The sequence below is a fragment of the Rhinopithecus bieti genome, unplaced genomic scaffold (genome assembly GCF_001698545.2).
Source record: "Rhinopithecus bieti isolate Rb0 unplaced genomic scaffold, ASM169854v2 scaffold_54836, whole genome shotgun sequence".
Taxonomy (NCBI): domain Eukaryota; kingdom Metazoa; phylum Chordata; class Mammalia; order Primates; family Cercopithecidae; genus Rhinopithecus; species Rhinopithecus bieti.
In genome coordinates, this window is record NW_016821173.1 from 24,927 (window position 1) to 47,185 (window position 22,259).

General features: G+C 44.0%; 1 pseudogene; it reads right to left on the reverse strand.

The window, feature by feature from the left end:
- Positions 1-7,808: 7,808 nt before the first annotated feature.
- LOC108520734 (lymphocyte-specific protein 1-like) lies at positions 7,809-21,512 on the reverse strand (annotated as a pseudogene).
- Positions 21,513-22,259: the final 747 nt, after the last annotated feature.

Below are 22,259 nucleotides of genomic sequence, written 5' to 3' on the forward strand. Positions count from 1 at the left end.
GAAAGAAAGAAAAGAGAGAGAGAGAGAAAGGAAGGAAGGAAGGAAGGGAGGAAGGGAGGAAGGGAGGAAGGGAGGAAGGGAGGAAAGAGAGAAGAAAGAGAGAAAGAGAGAAAGGGAGAGAGAAAGAAAGATTATAAAGAGCCGGGCGAGGTGGTGGGCGCCTGTAGTCCCAGCTAGTCGGGAGGCTGAGGCAGGAGAATGGCGTGAACCTGGGAGGTGGAGCTTGCAGTGAGCTGAGATCCGGCCACTGCATTCCAGCCTGGGCGACCAGAGCGAGACTCCGTCTCAAAACAAAACAAAACAAAATAATCTAATAATAATGCCCACCACTTGCTTGATCACTGTGCACAAGCACACCTACAAGTCTGTATTTTGTGATTTCTGTAGTTTTTTTTTCACACTACCCTTTCTGTTGAATCAACTGATGTTCTGAATTTACATGATTCTGTTCCAGCTTTGCAATGTCTGCTACTGTGTAACTTGCCATATACAGCTCCCAAAGAAATTCAAAATAATTATTGACTGTAACTGCACGTTTTCCCAGTCATATTCAGATCGTTTGAGTTGGTCGCAAAAACAAAAGGCAATATTTTAAATAGCGAGTGCTTTACTGTGTTAACATACCATAAACAGACAATATAAATAAATGTCCTCTTGTTACCTGAGCAAACATTAAAACAATGTAATAAGAATTTTGAAGTTCATAATGTTCCAGCTGGGCACGATGGCTCACACCTATAATCTCAACAATTTGGGAGACTAAGGCTGGCAGAGCACAAGGTCAAGAGATCAAGACCATCCTGGCTAATGTGGTGAAACCCCATCTCTACTTTAAAAAAAAATTAGCCAAGCATGGTGGCGCATGTAATACCAGGTACTGAGACTGAGGGAGGAGAACTGCTTGAACCCAGGAGGCAGAGGTTTCAGTGAGCCGAGATTGTGCCACTGCACTCCAGCCTGGGCAACAGAGCAAGGCTCTATCTCAAAAAACAAAAAAGGTTATAATCTTTCTCAATTTATTTACATACACATTAGTAAGTGATAATTAACACCATCAGGGTAATTATGTCATAATTAACTTAAGCAATGCTTACTTACCAAAGTTTAAAATATGTATATGTAATAATCCTTTGGTATCTGTAGGGAATTGGCTCCAGGATCTCCATGATTACTATAATCTGTGTCTGCTCAAGTTTCTGATAAACAATGGTGTACTGTATGTAAATATAATGTACACACATCTGTCTGTATAGTTTACTTCATCTCTACATAACTTAAATAATAAAATGTAAATGTCATATAGACAATTAAACTGTAATAGCTTTTAAATTTATGTTAGTTTTTATTATACTATTGTTATTTTTTGTTTTTGAACATTTTAAAACATGTTTAGAGACATCTGTCTTTGCAGAACCTGTGGGTGTAAAAGGTCACTTACTTGTTGCAAATTAGAAAACATTACTGACACAGACCCTGATGGCTACGTGGTTCCATATAGCCACTATTATCTGTTTTATTCCTCTGATGTTTTCTTTTATGCTATTAATTAGAATTTGGTGTGAGTAAACTGAAGATATATTCTAAGCAATAATAATAGCAGCGAGTATTTATAGAACTTACAGACTAGGTAATACACTAAGAGCTGCACAGAGATTAATAAATTTAATCCTCACTGTCTTTTTTATTTTTTATTTTTTTTGAGATGGAGTTTCACTCTCTTCACCTAGGCTGGAGTGCAATGGCAGGACCTTGGATCACTGCAATCTATGCCTCCTGGATTTAAGCAATTCGCCTGTCTCAGCCTCCCCAGTAGTCAATATTGCAGGTATCTGCCCCCATGCCTGTGTAAATATTTTTAATAGAGATGGGGTTTCACCCTATTGCTAGGCTGGTCTGTCTTATAAAAGGTAATCCCTGTATATAATAACTTTAAATGTGTGGATTAAGAGTGGCAGAAAGGGTAAAAATAATTGTTCCGAGTCTCAGAGATCTGAATAGCAGGCAGGATGACTTTCTAAATAAACCACCATCTAAATGGCAGCCTAAGTTCAAAGCAATGCAGACAGCTTGGAGGTGAGAAGTTGTGAAGCTCAAAAGACATACATGCTCCTTAACATGTAACATCCTCAAAGACATTTTACCATTTCATCTCCAAATTAATTTGCACAGAGATAAAATCAGCTGGTTAGGCATAGAGAATGAAATCTGTCTGTGAAACTGCAAGTGGGTGTTAAAATCTGTTGTAACCACATTAAATTAAGAAACTTTTTTACTTCAAGAGATATCTACAGTAGAAAAAGAATAATGTTTTCTTCTGTCAGCTCTTCATGATTCTATCATTTAATAGTCACTTATTTTAGAGATGAAAACAATCTTTGAGATTCTTTCATATCCAAAATTATTCACCTAATAGGAATTTTTTTTTCTGGTCAGTCACTGTATTTTGTCAATATTCTTTCCCTTTAAACCAGTTATAATCTAGACTACCTCTCTGATACCACTAAAACAGTAAAAAGAAAGCAGATGTTAAATTTTGAGGATAAGCACAAACAACTCTAATGTCTTCTGATTCTGTTCAGTGAGATCATTACTTTTTTCAAAACTGAACAAAACACACTTTTTGTCACATTTTACAATAATATACATTTCCACTTTCTATTAGATATACTGTTCAAAAGAATCACAACTTTGAATGTGGACATTAACCATCATAAAATTCTTCTTGATTCTGCACTTTCCCAATGCAGCCGTAAAGTGGGGATCACTGAAAAGATGCGCCTTCATTCATTGGATGGAATTGTGAGACACTTCCCTGTCCTGAAGAGCAGCAGGGAGATGACGGCACACAGGACAGATGTGGGTCTGCCTCCAAGTTGCTCATGGGGTAAAGTTGGGGGACCGTGTGTTTCAATGGAGGGGCATTGAGTGGATGGAGGGATAGCGGTTACATTGCAAAGTATTGGTTGGATGGGGGAGGATTGATTAGATGGAGGAGCACTGGTTGTATAGAAAGGCATTGATAGATGAAAAAATATTAATTGGATAGAGGGGTCCTGCTTATATGAGGGAGTATTTGTTAGGTGGAGGGGCACTGATTGAATGAAGTAGTATTGGTTGGTTAGAGCCATGTTGGTTCAATGAAGGAGCACTGACTGCATGCAACAACACTGATTAGAAGATGGAGTATTGGTTGGATGGAGGGGCACTGGTAGGATGCAATGGTATTGACTAGATGGAGGAGGAGTGAATGATTCAAGGAGTATTGATTGGATGGAGGAATATTGATAGGATACAGGAGCATTGATAGGATGGAGGATTACTGGTTGGATGGAGATGCATTAATTGGGTGGAGAAATATTGGCTTGATAGAAGGGTGTTAGTTGGATAGAGGAACATTGTTTGGATGGAGGAGTACTGGTTGGATGGAAGAATATTGGTTGGTTGAAGGGGGGTTAATTGAAATCGGAAGTATCGGTTGAATCGGAAGGTTGTTGATTGGGTGAAGGAGTAACATATGGATGTAGGATCATTAACCGAACAGAAGTGAACTGATGGAATGGAGGAAAACTGGTGACGTAGAGACGTGGTTATTGGATAAGTGAGTACTGGGTGGATGGAGGGGCACTGGGTAGATGAAGGGGCACTGATTTATAGAGGAGTATTTGTTGGATGGAAGGATACTGGTTATATGGAGATGACCTGATTAGATAAAGAAGTATTGGTTGAATAGAAGGACACTGATTGGAAGCAGAGACATTGACTGGGTGAAATTATTTTTTTTAGATGGAGGCATAATGTCTGGAGGGAGGGAAATTGATAGAAGGCCATTGATTGGATGGCAAGGCATTATTGGATAGAGGGGGCACTGATTGGACGAAGTTGTTTTGTTGCCTGGAGGAATAGTGTTTGTATGGAGGGGAATTGATAGTGTTTGAATGGAGGAGCACTGAATGAATAGGAGTACTGATTGGATGAAGGTGTATTGGTTGGATTGAAGGGAGTTGATGGATAAAGGAATATTGATTGGATGCAGGGACGTGGTTTGAATGTAGGAGTATTGGTTGAATGAAGAAGCAATGATTGGATGGAGAGGTACTGATTGATTGAATGGAGGGTCACTGCTTACATGGAGAGCCATTAATTGGATAGTCGAGTATTGGTTGGATGGAGGGGTATTGGTCAGATGGAGAAGCATTCATGGACGGAGGAGAATTGATTGGATGGCAGGGACATTGATTGGGTAAAGGGGCATTGATTGGATGCAGAGGCATTGATTGTATGGAGTAGTGGTGGATGGATGGAGAAATCTTGATTGGATGGAGGGACATTGATTGGATTAATGAGCACTGGTTGGATAAGGGGGCATTGGTTGACTTGAGGAGTATTGGCTGGATACAGGAGCATTGATAGGATGAAAAAGCATAGATTTGATGGGGGAGCGTTGATTAGATGGTGGAGTATTGTTCCAACAGGGGGCATTGATTGAATGGAGGAACACTGAATAATTGGAGGAGTATTGGTTGCAGGAGCATTGGTTGTACAAAGGAACATTAATTGGGTGTAGCACCATTGATAGGATGGGAGATTATTGTTTGGATGGAGTAGCTTTGATTGAATGGAGGGGTGTTGATGACATGGAGAGACAATGATTAGATGGGGGAGCATAGGTTGGGTAGAGGGGCACTGATTTGATGCAGAAGTATTGGTTAGATAGGGTGTTGCTTGAATAATGCAGCACTGATTGGATGAAAGGATGTTGGCTGGTTGAGGGAATGGTGTCAGGATGGAGGAGGGACCTGGCAGCAGAGGGGAGTCAGGTCATAACTCGATGGCCGCTATTCAATCTTGGAAATGGGCAAGTCTCGCTGGGACTTCTCCACACTGTTACTGGAGGGTAGAAGAGGCGTCAGGCCCCATGTCTCCCAATAAGTCTCCCCCCAACATGCCCAAGCCTCTCCCAGAGCCCTGTTTTGTCTCCAGATCTCTACCTTGTGACTCCTTTCAGCCTCCATTTGGGGAAACCTAAGATCTGAGCCCAGAAAGCAGGCAGGCTGACAGACAGGCAGACAGACAGATCTCTTCTCTATGGAGCAGTTTAGGGACTGGGCCCTGTCAATGAGCAGAGGGTGGAGAGAGACATGGGCTGGAAGCAGCCGAGGCAAAGCCCACCCTCCATCTCCCCAACACTCAATCCACCAATCCAACCTCCAACCCTTATGTCACAGGAGTTTTCTGAGCACCAGGTAACAGCAGAATAGCAGACACAAGTCGGGTCTAGGCCTGGTCTTCCTGTGGCTGGCATGTGGGATTGGCCTTTTGTGTATGAGTCTTGGAGAAGGGATAGGTTGATAGTCTTGGCAGCTTGACCTACTTTGGTGGTGGTGCTCAGGAGAGGTGGCTCTGTTCGATGGTCCCCTCCAAGACCAAGGAGCTGAGTTTCTGGGGGCTGCTGACATTTCTGATCCTAGGGAAAAATAAAAAGACATCCCAGATGACCTCCTGCTTGTACCTTTCCTGCCCCACCCAGCACCTATGGGAACAAATGCTGTCCCTTCCCTGGGCCTGAAGTTTTCTATGGCTCTGAGGTGCTCCGGTTCTGGAGCTGGTGGTGATGAACTGAGGAGTCTGGGGAAATGTCTCCGGATCTTGCAAGAGGGTAACCAAGCCTTGCCCTCTCAGAAAATGTGGGACCAGAAAGGACTACAAGATATACANCAATGCAGCCGTAAAGTGGGGATCACTGAAAAGATGCGCCTTCATTCATTGGATGGAATTGTGAGACACTTCCCTGTCCTGAAGAGCAGCAGGGAGATGACGGCACACAGGACAGATGTGGGTCTGCCTCCAAGTTGCTCATGGGGTAAAGTTGGGGACCGTGTGTTTCAATGGAGGGGCATTGAGTGGATGGAGGGATAGCGGTTACATTGCAAAGTATTGGTTGGATGGGGAGGATTGATTAGATGGAGGAGCACTGGTTGTATAGAAAGGCATTGATAGATGAAAAAATATTAATTGGATAGAGGGGTCCTGCTTATATGAGGGAGTATTTGTTAGGTGGAGGGGCACTGATTGAATGAAGTAGTATTGGTTGGTTAGAGCCATGTTGGTTCAATGAAGGAGCACTGACTGCATGCAACAACACTGATTAGAAGATGGAGTATTGGTTGGATGGAGGGGCACTGGTAGGATGCAATGGTATTGACTAGATGGAGGAGGAGTGAATGATTCAAGGAGTATTGATTGGATGGAGGAATATTGATAGGATACAGGAGCATTGATAGGATGGAGGATTACTGGTTGGATGGAGATGCATTAATTGGGTGGAGAAATATTGGCTTGATAGAAGGGTGTTAGTTGGATAGAGGAACATTGTTTGGATGGAGGAGTACTGGTTGGATGGAAGAATATTGGTTGGTTGAAGGGGGGTTAATTGAAATCGGAAGTATCGGTTGAATCGGAAGGTTGTTGATTGGGTGAAGGAGTAACATATGGATGTAGGATCATTAACCGAACAGAAGTGAACTGATGGAATGGAGGAAAACTGGTGACGTAGAGACGTGGTTATTGGATAAGTGAGTACTGGGTGGATGGAGGGGCACTGGGTAGATGAAGGGGCACTGATTTATAGAGGAGTATTTGTTGGATGGAAGGATACTGGTTATATGGAGATGACCTGATTAGATAAAGAAGTATTGGTTGAATAGAAGGACACTGATTGGAAGCAGAGACATTGACTGGGTGAAATTATTTTTTTTAGATGGAGGCATAATGTCTGGAGGGAGGGAAATTGATAGAAGGCCATTGATTGGATGGCAAGGCATTATTGGATAGAGGGGCACTGATTGGACGAAGTTGTTTTGTTGCCTGGAGGAATAGTGTTTGTATGGAGGGGAATTGATAGTGTTTGAATGGAGGAGCACTGAATGAATAGGAGTACTGATTGGATGAAGGTGTATTGGTTGGATTGAAGGGAGTTGATGGATAAAGGAATATTGATTGGATGCAGGGACGTGGTTTGAATGTAGGAGTATTGGTTGAATGAAGAAGCAATGATTGGATGGAGAGGTACTGATTGATTGAATGGAGGGTCACTGCTTACATGGAGAGCCATTAATTGGATAGTCGAGTATTGGTTGGATGGAGGGGTATTGGTCAGATGGAGAAGCATTCATGGACGGAGGAGAATTGATTGGATGGCAGGGACATTGATTGGGTAAAGGGGCATTGATTGGATGCAGAGGCATTGATTGTATGGAGTAGTGGTGGATGGATGGAGAAATCTTGATTGGATGGAGGGACATTGATTGGATTAATGAGCACTGGTTGGATAAGGGGGCATTGGTTGACTTGAGGAGTATTGGCTGGATACAGGAGCATTGATAGGATGAAAAAGCATAGATTTGATGGGGGAGCGTTGATTAGATGGTGGAGTATTGTTCCAACAGGGGGCATTGATTGAATGGAGGAACACTGAATAATTGGAGGAGTATTGGTTGCAGGAGCATTGGTTGTACAAAGGAACATTAATTGGGTGTAGCACCATTGATAGGATGGGAGATTATTGTTTGGATGGAGTAGCTTTGATTGAATGGAGGGGTGTTGATGACATGGAGAGACAATGATTAGATGGGGGAGCATAGGTTGGGTAGAGGGGCACTGATTTGATGCAGAAGTATTGGTTAGATAGGGTGTTGCTTGAATAATGCAGCACTGATTGGATGAAAGGATGTTGGCTGGTTGAGGGAATGGTGTCAGGATGGAGGAGGGACCTGGCAGCAGAGGGGAGTCAGGTCATAACTCGATGGCCGCTATTCAATCTTGGAAATGGGCAAGTCTCGCTGGGACTTCTCCACACTGTTACTGGAGGGTAGAAGAGGCGTCAGGCCCCATGTCTCCCAATAAGTCTCCCCCCAACATGCCCAAGCCTCTCCCAGAGCCCTGTTTTGTCTCCAGATCTCTACCTTGTGACTCCTTTCAGCCTCCATTTGGGGAAACCTAAGATCTGAGCCCAGAAAGCAGGCAGGCTGACAGACAGGCAGACAGACAGATCTCTTCTCTATGGAGCAGTTTAGGGACTGGGCCCTGTCAATGAGCAGAGGGTGGAGAGAGACATGGGCTGGAAGCAGCCGAGGCAAAGCCCACCCTCCATCTCCCCAACACTCAATCCACCAATCCAACCTCCAACCCTTATGTCACAGGAGTTTTCTGAGCACCAGGTAACAGCAGAATAGCAGACACAAGTCGGGTCTAGGCCTGGTCTTCCTGTGGCTGGCATGTGGGATTGGCCTTTTGTGTATGAGTCTTGGAGAAGGGATAGGTTGATAGTCTTGGCAGCTTGACCTACTTTGGTGGTGGTGCTCAGGAGAGGTGGCTCTGTTCGATGGTCCCCTCCAAGACCAAGGAGCTGAGTTTCTGGGGCTGCTGACATTTCTGATCCTAGGGAAAATAAAAGACATCCCAGATGACCTCCTGCTTGTACCTTTCCTGCCCCACCCAGCACCTATGGGAACAAATGCTGTCCCTTCCCTGGGCCTGAAGTTTTCTATGGCTCTGAGGTGCTCCGGTTCTGGAGCTGGTGGTGATGAACTGAGGAGTCTGGGGAAATGTCTCCGGATCTTGCAAGAGGGTAACCAAGCCTTGCCCTCTCAGAAAATGTGGGACCAGAAAGGACTACAAGATATACAGGTGTAGGGTGCTGACCCACTCTGGGCTAGTCCCCCAGTGCTCACAGAGTGTGGACAGCAAAGGCAGGCTTATCTGTGGGGTGGGGGTGCACTCAGACCCTCTGAGGCAGAGCCATCACCTCCTCCTGTTCCTACTCAGCCCCTGGGGCCCCCAGGTTGTCCTAGACATTGTCCTCTGGTTCTGGTCCCTCCTTGCTCAGACTCAATTCCTCCAGGTGGACTTAGTCACAGTCCTCCTTTTCTCAGGTGTGCAGGCTGGTCCTGTGGGTGGAAAGGGTGGCAAAGCCGTTCTAGGGCCATTGGATTGCTTGGCTGACTGCTTCCCATTTCCAAGTCTCAGTTTCCCCATCTGTAAAATGAGGGCAGTCAGCCGAGTTGAGTGCCTGGGGTCTGAGACCCAAGCCCATTGGGAAAGAAGGTCCAGGGGCCTCAGAGTCAGTGCAGTCTACTTGGGCACCTGTGTCAGGGCCTGAGGCTGGTTATGGGTTAAGGGTTTGGGTTAGGGTTAGGGTTGGGTAGGGTTAGGTTAGGGTTGGCCCCATCGCTGGGTGGATGCCCACCCCCTGTGAACTGCCCGTTCACATACAGGCAGCTGCTGCTGCATGACTAAGGGTCCCCTCAGGCGGCAGAGGCTTGGTTCACGCCCCTTGCTTCCAGCTGGGCCCCAACCTAAGCAGTTGCGTGCCCACCCAGTTAGTCTTGTGGGGTCCCCAGAGAGCAGGATGCTGGGACCACGACTCATGCTCTGCTCCCTGAAGAGGCCTATGGGTTTTGTAGCCAATCAGAGGGGCCATTCAGGGGCAGGTCCATGTGGCCAGGCAGGTGCAGGGGGTATTGTGACAGTCGCAGAGCTCCGCTCTAGGGAAGACTCAAAGTGGCCCCTGCTGCTGGGAGCAGCAATGCCTGCCTAAGCCTGAGGCCAGGGAGAAGGGAGCTGCCTATCACAAAAATGCAGGGCCACTGATGCCCAAGCACATATGGAGAGACTGAGGCTGAGGTTGTGGGGTGGGGGAGTTGGGCAACACACCAGGCCAGGACCATGGCTCTTGGGGAGTGGGAGCCTGGTTGTCGGAGGACAAACGAGTGTGGCTCAGCAACACCAGTCCCTAGAGCTCCAGGCTGCTTTAGGGCCTCACAGGGGCCAGGAAAGACCCTGACCATCGAGAGCTGTCAGCCCAGCTACGGGCTCTGTTCCCAATCAAGGCAAGGAGGTCCTGAGCAGGGCTGGGGTCTTAGATGGCCTGGGCCACGCAGGGCGAGTGGGGTGGGCCGTGTCGTGTCCACAGGTGACTGAGAACAGCAAGGACCCTGAGCAGGGGTAGCGAGGTGGGGCTGGGGAGCAGCCCCTGTTGGGCCTGCCTGGGTTCAGGCGGGAACACGCACATCCACACATCTGTGAAGTATGTTCTCCCGGCTGACTCTCCAGCATGGACATCTGGAAAAACCTGCTCCCTTCCGTGGGCACGGAGATCAATGAGCCCCGAGGTAGGAAGGGGCGGCGGTGGCGGGCACTCAGCCTGCATTAAGGAAGCGGTCGCAACTGTGTGCTGATGTGGCAGCACCCGGCCTGGCCCCTGCCTGGATGGGGCCCCCGGGCCCTGGGGAGCCCCAGAATGAGGTTTACTCACGGCGTCTTGCCAGCCGCCATGCTCTCTCGCCCTCTTCCTCCCTTCCCTCCTTTCTCCCTGTTTCCTGGCCATGGGGACATTTCAGGAACTGCTTGGAAAGGGGAGCACAGGGTGGCTGCTCAGGTTCAGGTTGGGGGCCTGAAGGGAGAGCCCTGCTCTCCCCAGCACCAGCCCTCTAGGCCCCCATTCACCTGTCTTCTTGCCCCCCTTTAGGACTCCTGCATTGCCGGGTGCTCTCTGTTGTCCGAAGCGCCTTTGGCCCCGTCTCACTGCTGCCACTGCTCTGGACTCTGGGACCAGTCACCAAAGCCGTCGTCCTCATCCAGTTCAGGTGCCTCCGATGACTTCACAATGAGGCTGAGGTATGGCACGGGGGAGTTTAGGACTAGGCGGCTGCTGCCTTCTCTGCCCGGGGCCCGCACTCACCTCAGGGCGCCTGCTCATGTCCTGGGCTCCAAGTGTGGGAAACCCTGTCTGCCACAGAGCTGATTCTGGGCTGTGTCTCCTGTGATTAGAGATCCCTGTGGGCAGGTCTATGCCTTCCCTATCAGTCTGCGGCTCCCTGAGATCTGTGCTTCCTGCATCAGTCCAGTACTCCTTGAGGCTTCCTTCATCTGTGTAGGGCTCCTTGAGGGTAGTGCTGTGCCTCCCCTGTCAGCCTGTGGCTCCCTAAGAGTAGGGCAGTCGGTTATCAGTCTGGGCCTCCTTGGAGCAGGGCTGGGCCTCCCCCATCAGTCTAAGGCTCCCTAGGACAGAGTGGGCCTCCCCCATCAGTCTGGGATTCCTTCCCTTACACCAATCTCTGTTCTGTGTGTGAACTTGCAGTTCTGGGCATTTCCTTTTAATGGGCTCAAACGCTACACGAGTTTTTCTGTCTTCTTTCCTTCAGCCAGAGGCTCTGAAGGTTCATTTACATCATAGCACTTCACTCCTTATACAAGCCGTTAACCCATTATTTTGTTTGGCTTGTTTCCACCACAGTACTTCTGGGCACAAATATTAGTTTGAGTACACTTCCTCAATTCTGGGTACCTATGAGTGGAACTGCTTGATTGTATGATAATTATGTTAGTTTTCTTGAGGACCCACCACATGTCTCCATAGTTGCTGCACCATTTTCTATTCCAACAAGCGCTGTTTCAGGTTTCCAATTTACCTACATCCTCTCAAAGACTTGATATTTCCAGCTTTTTACTATTTATAGACATTCCTGTGTGTGTGAAGTGTGGTGTTTCATTTTGGTTTTTAAGTGCAATTTCTGAATCCTTAATTATGAGAATCTGTTGTTCCACATGCTTTTTGGGTATTTGCGTTTGTATTTGGGGAAATATCTGTTTAGAGGTCTGGAACTTTATTTTTTTTAAGTTGCAAACAGTTAGGTTTTGGATACTAAAAGTTGCTCATTTAAAGTTTGTTGCTTTAACTTTTGCAAACAGAAATCATCCAAGTTCCCGAGACACCAGGGATTGTGCTCCACGATGTGAAGGCTTTGCTTGCTGTGATTATGATTGTTTTTGCGGGGATGAACATTCCTCTAGAGAACACAAGTACTAGGGTACTATAACATTGTCTGGTTTTGTCCAATAGATCTCTTAAATTGTTCGCTGTGACACTAAAATTTTCTTTTTAATATAGTGATCATGATGGCCGTGGTAGAGATCATTAAGAACGTCCAAATGGATGTTCTTACAGAGATGCATATCAGAGTTATTGTAAGAGTCCAGGTGTGATTTGTAAATTATAGAGTTATATTTAATACAGCAGATCATTCTTTTAAAGAAATATTAAGGAAAATTGCAAAGGAAAATAATAATGTGAAAATATTGAGAATTGTTAACAGTATAAAGCATTTATATGAAGGTTAGAACTTCAATTTATTTTCAGAAAATGAGACTCAACCTTTATTTTAGAACAGACTTTCTTGGGCTTCAAAATACTACTCTGACACTTCTTTTAAATAAAACATTTTGACTTACTCAAGGAACTGTGGTGATTTCTGTTCCAGTGGTCGTGAGCAAGGTGGTAGAAAAGAACAAATCTATCCACTTTCAGTCATAATTAATATCCTGTCAACAGAGGCAAAGGAAAGCAGGTATTTCCAAGTAATACTTTAATGGACTCATGGTTTAGTGATACAAGTATAAATGTTTAAATGTAGTTCTACATAAGTTCTATTATTTTATCAACCCTGCAGCAATCTCTCGTGGTGCACCACCTGCTCCAGGTCCTCGGATGAACTTCAGTGGATGTGGTCACCATGATTACAATAATACACAAGGTAGATATGACAGAAGTCGGGAGAATTACTCAAGAAACTGTGGTGATTTCTGTTCCAGTGGTCATGAGCAAGGCGGTAGAAAAGAACAAATCTATCCACCTTCAGTGGACAGGGTGCACTGTGCTCCTTGTGAAGCATATGGTAGCTCAAGTTACAGGGATTCTAGGAAAGGTTTTGGGGGAAGCCGAACTGAACAAGGAGACTAAAGCAGATATTTAAAATAATAGTTCTTGCATATGAAACCTTGCTTGCATACTGAAAATTAAACTGTTGTTTCTGCACAATTACCTGAGTACCACTACAATAAATAGGTTGATTTTGTGTGGAGAAGTAGATACTAACATCTTCCGTGAAGTTTTTGAAGTACTCAGATAAAAAAGAATTTTTTCAAAGTAATTTCATAATTTTTAATGCTCTTTGAAAACTTTTGGTTTAGGTGTAATGCCTGTATTAAAGTTTCAGAATAAAATTATACTTGTAATGCACAATACCTGATTTTATTGCTGCACATGCTCAAAAGCAAATGCAATAGCAGAGTAAATTGTGTTGCTTGTAGAAAATTGCCTTTGTTGGTTTGCACATAAATAGGCACAACATTCGGCATATGTGATGTCTCCCTTGGAAACTGCACAAGTTTCCTAATTAGTCTGTATTTCTTTTTGAAAACTTACCAGATTTGGCTCAGCAAGGTGGCTCATGTCTGTAATTCCTGCACTTTGGGGCACCTAGGTAGATGGATCATGAAGTCAAGTTTCGGAAGTCTTCAGAAAGGCTACAAAACTATCTGCCTAACCCTAAAACACTTATACTTTAGAGGAATAGTAGAAGTCAAAGGAAATAATTAGATATGGTTGACACTAGAGTTTAGTATTCTTCTTGAAGCCTTCTGTGACTGAATACTCTTCTTGAAGCGTTCTGTGACTGAAGTGAGACAATGGTAAAGAAAACATATTTTCCCGCAAAATCAAAACTGAACCAGCTAGGTTTCCTAAGTAGATAGCTTAATGAAATTAAATGTTCCTAGTTTCAATAGTAGAAAATGGGTGTTTAGTTCTGGGAAGTACATTAATATTGTCTTGAAATATTCGACAATGGTTGTTGTAACCAACAGACTAGCAATATATTCTTATCAATAGGAATAACTGAGAAGGATTGAAAATTTATCAGATTTTTTTTTTGAGACAGAGTCTAGCCTTATCACCTAAGCTGCAGTGCAGTGACCTGATCTTGACTCACTGGAACCTCCACCTTCTGGGTTCAAGGTATTCCACTTTCTTAGCATTCCAAGTAACTGGCAATACAGGTGTGTGCCACCACAGCTGGCTAAAATTTTGTGTTTTTAGTGCAGAGAGCATTTCACCATGTTGGCCAGGCTTGTCTTAAAATTTTGATCCCCCCCTCTTGGCCTCCCACAGTGTGAGGATTACAAGCATGAGCCACCATGCTCAGCCTATCAGATATTGAAGATATGAATAGAAATATTTTAACATTATGCTTTTTTGGAAAATTAAGTATACAAAACAACAGAATAAAGGTTCAGATGTGGGATGGCTTAATGGTTCGAGAAATTATCTAGTGATAAAAGTGTAAAGAATAGGACCCAAAAGAGTAAACCAATTTAGCTTCCTGAACATACAACTTACAGAAATGGAATATATGCAGTTCCAGAATTATTATAGTCAGTAATTCTTACAATTAACAGAATAATCTGCAAGGAGGAAGCATTTTCATGAGAAAATGTTGACAAGATCATCAATTTTTGTAGGGAAAGGGTACACATAAATGTTAAACGAAAAGTTACCAACTTTGATTTTGAAGTTATTTATGTTATGAAGTTTTGTTTTCCTTCACCTATAATGTAGCATTGTGAGGGTTAATTGAAAAGATAAGTCTCCCTAGTCTTGTCTATCTTCACAGCGGCAAGAAAAGAAATGGTGTCTGTCAAGTTGTGATGTCAAGTTCAGATCTTTAATCCCAGCATTTTGGGAGCCTGTGGCAGGCATATCACTTTAACTCAGGAGTTTGAGACAAGCCTGGGTAACACGGAGAAATCTTGTCGATATAAAATAGACAAAAATTTGCTGAATGTGGTAGTGTATCTGTGCAGTCCTGCTCCTTGAACGGAGGCAGAAGAATTGCTTGTGGCCATGAGGACCAGGCTGTAGTGAGCATGATTGTTCTGCATTTTTGCCTGGGAGACAAAGTGAGACCCAGGAAAACAAATAAACAAATAACAACAACAACAACAAAGAAGCACAAAGTTTCTACGATACTCTGACCCTGGGAGTTTTGAACCCAAATTATCTCCATGACACATTTTGTCATAATGATTTAAAGGAATAGGAAACAGAAGCATAACCTGTAAGATACAATTCATCAACTTTCGGATGGGGTCTGTGTTTCAGCAAGTTAGAGTAAATGGTGAAAAGTCTTTATATAATAAGAGGCAAACCCTTATTCCTTAATTTTCATAGGAAAATTATGCTTTTTAATGAATAACAGAATACATTTTATAGTCTTCGGCCCCTAGGATTGCTATGAGAAAATACCTGGACTTGGTGGTTTATAACCAACATTTCTTGTAATCTTAGAGCCTGAGATGCCCAAGATGATGGCATCAGCAAATATAGTGTTCTGGCAAGGGCCCACTTCGTGGATTTTAAACAGCCATCTTACTGAGTCTACACATGGTAGAAGGGGCTTGGGAACTCTTGGGTTGCTTATAGGAGGGTACTAATAATATTTATGAGGACGCTGTCTTCTTGACCTAATCATTTCTAATTGAAGGCCTTGTTCCCCATCCAGAGGGCAGCCAATTGACATTCCTCTGTGTTGAGCTTAATGTGTATATTTTAGATGGTGGAGTGAGGATGGCAGTGATGATTGAATGACTTCACTGGTTTGCAGTTTTTAGTGTCTCCAGTGTTGCCATCAGGTATTAATGGCATGAAGATTATTTATTTATTTATTTATTTTTAATGTTGATGCTCAGTCATCCAGCTTCAGATTACAAGATTTGGGGACAATTTGGCAGTTTTAGTTTTCAGTGATGCCAGATCATGAAAGGGGAACATAATGTTGAAATTTTACTTTAGAGAGTTGTAGCTATATATTCAATTAAACAAGAATTGAAAATGTAGACTAATAAAATTTGTAAGACATCTCATATGGGTGTTCTATAGTTTTCCACTGAAACGCAATTCTCTCTGCAGTTCAGAAAATAAGTCTGATCTTACTAGTTTTGTCATTATTTACCAAAATGCAGTAAGAATCATCATTGACCACAAAGGTCTTTATTTATTTCTTCATTTATTCATTATTTACTTTTTAAATTAGAGACAATGTCTGGCTCACTGCAGCCTCAACTTCCTGGGCTCAAGTGGTCCTCCCACCTCAGCCTCCGGAGTAACTGAGACCGTAGGTACACACCATCATGCCTGGCTAATTTTGTATTTGTTTTATCAGAACTAGTAGATTGGGTTAAATTCCTCCTCTCTCAAAGTCCCCAAATATTGTGGATTCTAGAACTTGCCCACAAGTGACCTGTCTTTCTCATCTTTTAAGCTAGGAACTCTATTACCAATTATGAGGCTAATTCCCCCAGCGGGCTTTATAAGTATTGTCCCCACAGTCAAATTTAGTTTTAATTCTGCCTGGTTATATCTGATTCTATGGAAATCATTCCTAAATATATTTGATATTCAGACAAGGCTTGGTAATAAAACCACTTTCCAATAATGTTCTGTTAAAAGAAAGAACACTTTTTACTGAACAGCAGAAATGCCTCTATTGCCATAAAAATGTTTATAAAATGTTAAATATCCAGTGAACGTAATGCAGCTCAATTAGTGAAATAGTAAATTCAACAAAATACAAATGTATTATTTTCTTTCTGTTTTTTTGTTTGGTTGGTTGGTTGGTTTTGTTTTGTTCTTGCTTTTTTCACTGACAGAATCACCCCGTTTTGCCTGGGGTGGAGTGTAATGGTGAGATCTTGGCTCACTGCAAACCCTGCCTCCTGGGAAAAAGCCATTGCCCTGCCTCAGCCTCCTGGATAGCTGGGATTACAGGTGTGCACCACCATTCCTGGCTGACTTTTTATTTCTAGTAGACATTGGGTTTTGCCATACTGGCCCGGCTGCTCTGATCTCAAACTCCTGAATTCAGATGATTCACCTGCCTTGGCCTCCCCAAGTGCAGGGATTACAGGCGTAAGCCACCATGCCTGGCCCACAAATGTATTCATGCACTTAACAATAACAACAGCTCTTAGTATGTGTCTGTGTGCAATAAACCATTTTAAACTAATCTTATTTACTAAATATTTGCATGAGTCATGAACTTGCTCTTCTATTTCTGGGATTTTTTAGGAGTATATAATTCACAATGGTGCTCATTTATCTCTAAACCAAGTAGAATAGCACCCTTTTAAGTGATACTCAAAATTAATTGGGTAATAACATCCAGTGGTAGAAATATAACACACACACACATAATGTAAATGAAAAAATTGTAATTAGCAGCAACAGATTTTATAGCTCTGCTAAAATTTAGTCATGAATAAAGCACTAGAATAATATAAATCTCACTGGTTTAAATTCACTTTATATTTAATCTAAATTGTGCTTCTGAAAAGTGAGACAAGGTTACCTATTCAATAAGTGGTATAATACCTTTTTTTTTTTCCTGTGTTGTTAAAGAAGAATTTTTCTGAGATTACTTTCCATAATATTTAATCTAGGGAGATAGAGGAGTGCATTTTACTTACAGGATACATCCAGTGACAGTCTGAATTTCTTCAAAAGCTGGGTAGTTAAAATACTCAATCTCTTCTAATTAGTCATTTTTCTTTTCCACCTCAGTCAGATAATTTTTTGGAGGGTGGGATGATCCTTGAGTCCCTCAAGAGTCACTGATTTAGAAAGTGTAAATTTCTCATCCCTATAGTGGGTTGAGAGGTTTAACTGGAAAGAAGAAGGCTTGTTTAGTGGTAGATAGAAGAAGGATGGATGATGAGAGGTTTGAAGTACGATATGTCAAAGTATTCAAGGGAGATAAATGGAAGATAAAAGTTAGTAAAAGGACAGGTAAGGAGCATGAGTAAGAGGAAGGAAGAGGTGAAAGATTCACAAGTGCAGGGAGATACTAAGTTTCTCAAAGATCACTGAGATTTTAAATTATCCTTGTAAAAGCTTCCAAAATCCAGGATGTCTATTTAGCAAAGCCTAAATCCACCAGGGTTCAAATAGATGGGTTTTAGTTTACTAAGAGATTCACATGGCATAAGCAAGAATCCAAATAAAGTGCAAAGAGGTGTCAAACAGCTTCAATTGAGATAAGGATAGAGTTAGAGAGATATAGAGACAGAGACAGAAATAGAGACACAGAGACATGGACAGACAAGAGAGATAGAAATAGACATGTAGAAATAGACCTTGACATAGATGTAGACATAATGATAGAGAGAAAATTCCAGAAATACCAGTCAAATGGTAAAAATCCCATTAAGGAAAATGAGTCTCAAACATAGGGAGTCAGGAAATAATGTTTACCCAGGAAATATGCTAGAAAGAAGGGCACGAAACAAATGATTCTGCCCTGCTATTCATATTGCTGGAGCATATGGTGGGTAGTTTTGCTTGCAGATTTCTGAGGACTCTTCACACTTAATTCGACATAAAACTCTGTGTAAGTCCTGCACTAATTTACATTCTCACCAAAAGGGTGCATGTATATCCTGTTCTCTGCATCCTCACCAGAAATGTGTTTCTTTTGTGTTTTGGACAATAGCTATTCTGACTGAAGTGAGATGACGTTTCACGGTGGATTTGATTTGGATTTGCTTTATGGATTAGGGATGATGAGGACTTCGTAGTATGCCTGCTGGGCAACTGTATGCCTTACTTAAACAAATGAGTATTTACGTCATTAGCCCATTTTCATGCTATTTAGTTGTTTGAGTTCCTTACGTTCTGTAAATAATCACCCATTATAAGACGTATGGTGATCCAATAATTTCTCCCGTCCTGTAGGATGTCTCCTCCCTCTGTTTAGTTTCCTGTGTTCTTGTGAAGCACTTTGGTTTGATATAACCCCATTCTCTATTTTTCATATTTTTTCCTGTGCTTTTGCAGTCACTTTGAGAACATCATTACCCACACCATTGTCTTGGAGCTTCGTCCTCCTCCTTTTTTGTATTTCTCATAGAGACAGAGTTTTGCCGTGTTGGGCAGCCTGGTCTTGAACTCCTGACTTCAGGTGATCCACCCACCTTGGCCTCCCAAAGTGCTGCAATTACACGAGTGAGACACTGCTCCTGGCGAAAATGATCTAATTTTAAAATCCTTTACGTACATATCAAAGTTCTTCTTCACCTAGTTTATAGAACAGACTTGATTTTGCATCAACCATTCTTGCTTCTTTGGGAATAGGTCGTGAGAAGCAAAAGAAGTGACTTAGTTCTGTGCCCCTGTTGTTTTTATTTAGCTCATGTCTCTTCTTTTCCCATAGTGCTATGCTATTTTGGTAAGTAAAACCTTGCAGTATATTTTGAAGTTAAGTAGTTTGATGACTACAGCTTTGTGCGTTTTACTGGTTTGCTCTGGATCTTCAGGATATTCTTCGATTTCGCAGAAATTGTAGGATTTTCATATTGTATTTGTATGAGGAATGGGTCGTTGATATTTTCACAGGGTTTGCATAGAATCTGTAGATCACTTAGGTAGTATTGTTGTGAATGTCATTTAATCCTTGTGACTGCAGGCACAGGTTCAGGGACAAGAGACACTGGTGTTCACATCAATACTTAAGTGGGACTTAATGCCCAACCAGATTCCCTCCCTGGACACACACAGAAGGTCCCCTGACACTTGGCCATCTCTTCAATTTCCTCCCCACTGTGAGCCCAGTATGGTCATCCAGATTCCCTGTGCAGTGGCCTGTATTGCTGGGCATGCCATGTATGAGTGATGACGGCAGATGGGAGAGAGCATGTTGAGAAAGCCTGGGGTCATCACAAAGTATGTGATGGGCCTGGGAGAGCTATTGTGGGAGCACATAAACGTAGACAGGCCTGGGATGGACATCTGCATAGAGGATGAGAGGGCCCTATTTGAAACCAAACTCACCCTTAGGTTGTAGCAGACCTCAGGGCAGAGAAGGGAGCCAGCAAGGGATGATGAAGCAGCTATCTATTGAGACTTGCTTCTCTCCCACTGAACTTAGCCACTTATGCCTCTTAGGCAGCTTAAGGTTCCATAATCCTGAATTGTTGATGTTACAGTTCCCTGGTGAACCTTTCTCCCTCAGCCCATGGATGGCCTGGGTTTGCTTACGGCAGTCTCTTCTCTGAGCTTTGTGTTCTCTGTGTGTGTCCCAGCTTCAGCACCCACAGGGCTCTCAACCCCCAAACCTGGCCTCCTCTCTGTTCCCGCTGTAACTCCCTCAGGTAGTACTATATGGAATTAAGCTACAGGTCCAGGCATACCCTTCCACATACTGTCTCCTCTACCATGCCAGGAGGCACTCCTTTCCAAGGATGCCAAGACGATATTCCTTAATGTTCACTTCAATGTAGAAGTAAATGTGACAAGAAGAAAACTTCATCGTGTTACCGGTACCTGGAATGTCTGAGTTCCTCCACCTAACTGACTAAGAAGGAGAACACAGAGAGAATCAAAGTGACCATTTCATCTAGACGGGCTGAGGTGGCCTGCTAGCTGGGGTGAAGCATGTTTTCTTCTTCTCAGCTGTCCTGCCGAGACACCCCTTGGTGTACATCAACCTAAGTCAGAAACCCGACCTATTCCTCAGGCCCGGTCTCCACGGCCTGACATGTAATTCTTCATGCTTTATGATCCAAGGCAACTTATGGATGTGAACCTTTGGTTTTGGGGGTGAACCTGCTGGAAACAGGCATGGGGAGTGGGGATGGTTTAATGGCTGGCATGGGCATGCAGACTCTTCTTCCTCCAGTGACTTTCCAAAAGAAAAGTGCCCTTCAGAATTCTGCTATGCACGAAGAGTCCTTGGCCCCCTTTTCCTCCCTTGTTAGTGATGATCTTTTCTCCCCATCCCTACCACATGTTCTGACAGCACCTACAGGCAAGCTGCCCTCACATCTATAGGAGCATGGCCTTGGATTCCCTCCTGTCCTCCATCCCCTGTGTTCTGGCTAACCCCCTGTGCCTCTGGGCTGGCCATGCGCCACCCCTCCTTGGGATGCCTATCACCCACCCCCAGCTACCAGTCGTCCCTAAAGGGCGGCTGCAAGGCTAAGGCTCATTCCCCAAAGCAGGGTATGCCCTGGGGTTTGGGGTGTTCACGGAGCCCAGCTCCAAGAGAAGGATGTTTAGAGAGTCCATTGCTGGTTGGAGCCGGGGCCAGACGGTGCCCTCTGATCCTTTTCTGCCACTTGGTGTTGGCCTCCTCCCTGGCCACCACCTGGACCAACACCATTAGGTTGTCCACCACTAGCACCGCCTCCTGCCACAAGACTGCCTCCTCCCCCAAGGTCGCCCCTTCCCACTGCTCTCCTAAGTCCCTCTTCTGCCTCATGGCTGACCACAGGAGGAAGCTCCAGAGCTCCCACAGATCAGGGCCTACTCTTCCCATCCCACACAACCTTGACAGCTGACCACTGGGGGCTGCTCCCCTGAAGACCCATGGGCCTCCCCTGCTGACAATCCTGTGCTACACCTATGTGAACCCAGTGTTGTTGGGAAGCCCTGCAGGGCCTACAGCCCACTGCACTCCCCTTGGGGCCCTGGGCCACTAAAGGGTTACCTGTGTAGAGGAGTCTAGGAGCAAAAGGCCGAAGTCCTGGTCTTGTAGAACCCTGACAGCAGGCATCGTGGCTGCAGCTATACTTGTGGGAGCCTCTGAGTCTTCAAGGCAGTGCACAACAGCCTCCACACAGGCCATCAGTGAGCATCCCTGGCTGCTGGCCTCCAGTGTGCCCACGGCACTGGACTAGAAGGCCTTAGGAATGCTCCTGGGAATACAGCATCCTCAGGGAGGAAGCATGGTAGTGGGAGACTGTATTTGCCTAGACCTGAGAGAGTCGGTGGAAGGGGATCTGTTCTGGCACTTCTGGCATCCTTGGCCAGAAAAGTCCGGATGTGGGATCTTACCGCAGTAGGGCAACTGTCATCCTGAAGCCATCCTCACTGTTTGTCCTACTCAAAAGCATCTTTATTTTCTGTTTCTCTGCTCAGGTTGGTCTCTAGTCAAAAACACAAAGACAGCGAGGTTTCTGGATGTTGTCTGTAAACGGGGATGGGTTTTCTATATGTTGGTGGTGAATTATGGGAAGAGACAGTAGGGAAAGAAATTGCTAGTGTTATTAAGAAATGCGTTTTTGTAAACTCATTGTCTGTTTCTTGAGGATTCTTCCCTTTACCGTCGGCCATGTCTGACCGGTGGGTAAGTTGTGGGACAGAGAGCTAGGGCGCCGTTGTTTTCATGTTCACTTTTTATTATATCGGTTTTCCTTTGTGAATGTGGCCATAATTTAAATATACAGGCAATATACTTAACCACTGTGATTAAAAACTTGTCCTTTTAGTCAGCACATGTCAAATTTCTGATTTGCTTGGCAGGAATTCTCAAATTTGGATGTAAATTGCATTACTTTAGTGTAGGCAGAACTCTGGGGCCATAAATAATCAA